This window comes from Microtus ochrogaster, chromosome 8 (assembly GCF_000317375.1).
Source record: "Microtus ochrogaster isolate Prairie Vole_2 chromosome 8, MicOch1.0, whole genome shotgun sequence".
NCBI lineage: Eukaryota > Metazoa > Chordata > Mammalia > Rodentia > Cricetidae > Microtus > Microtus ochrogaster.
In genome coordinates this window covers 15,997,986-15,999,236 of record NC_022015.1, presented here as the reverse complement: position 1 = coordinate 15,999,236, position 1,251 = coordinate 15,997,986, and the positions used below count along the sequence as shown (strand labels likewise).

Genomic DNA, 1,251 nt, shown 5'->3' with positions numbered 1-1,251 from the left:
TGCATGCCTCAGCATCGACAGGGCTAGATGACCTCTCACGCACTCCTTCCCACCCTTCCCTGCAGGCTTCCTTTTCCTCATCTAAATGCATAGCCTTAAAGACCTTCAGCCTTAAATGCTGAGAATCCTGGGAGCTGCAGTAACATGGAATCCTGGGAGCTGCAGTAACATGGAATCTTGGGAGCTGCAGTAGTCCCTGAAGATGGCAGTAACTAGCACTGACTGAATGACTGGCATGTGGGCCAAAGCTGATTACCCAGACTGCAGCACGGAGCATGAATTTTATAATAACTATAATTAGTAATATGATGACAAGTCATTCCTGCAACAACCTGTGACATCGGAGGAGAGATTATCTCAGAAACTAGAGAACACATAGTGGGGCTCCATGAACCTCATTCTCACTCCAGGCACAGGAGAGCTGCAATTCTCCAATAGTAATGGAAACTCAGCAGAAGTCACAGGGAAAGGAGGAGCCGAGCCTCAGAGTGGCCGAGGCATCATGCCTTCCCACCACTTTAACCTTTACCGTGCCACAGCTCATCTAGAATTGGGCCTGGCTACAAGCTGTCTCAGTACCCCCTCTAAAGTCCACCCTAGGGTCTCAGTGTGTGCCACTCCTCAGAGAGCAGCGGAGAATATACCCGGGGGGGAGTGCTTGCTTATAACAGTCACAGAATGAAAGGAAAAACCTTTCCCAATTCCCTGATACTCATCCCCTCTAACCCTCTCCCATCACCCACAAAGAAGACACTCAAATGACTTTCCCCCACACTCGACAGACATCCGTTAGAACTGGAGAAAACCAGAGACCAGAAATTTGGGCACTATAGACGACAACACCTCTTCCACACTGATTGATCTGTGGTTTCAGTAAAAGGAAGTATTGATACAGCTAAATTATGAAATAAAAATTATTAGCTGGGTGTACTACATGTTTCTGTAATCCAGTAAATAAACAGGAAAGTGAAGCAGAACTGTGATGTTTGGAGTCAGCCTGGACCATCGCACACGACCCTACACAATCCAAGTTGTGTTGGCTTATCTGTGCACAACTAAAGGTTTAATTCAGTAGATTCAACAGCAACGTACATCAAGGAGTTGCAATAAAGTGTAAAGTACAGTGAGATTTGTGGTATCCCACTGAGTCCGTGGGTGTCACAGCCAGGTCAGCAAGGAAGACCTAACATAAGATACACACCTACACACACAGTCGCTCTCCGTCAAGGTGTGTCTTGGCCGGCATTCCTC

At 47.0% G+C, this 1,251-nt stretch overlaps 1 long non-coding RNA gene across 1 annotated transcript in view; it reads right to left on the bottom strand.

Moving 5' to 3' along the window:
• LOC113456549 overlaps positions 1 to 1,251 on the bottom strand; it is an 11,563-nt gene extending 10,312 nt beyond the window's left edge. Inside the window, exon 1 of the long non-coding RNA XR_003377309.1 lies at positions 1,202 to 1,251. This is a non-coding gene — a long non-coding RNA (uncharacterized LOC113456549). The remainder of the gene's footprint in view (positions 1 to 1,201) is intronic.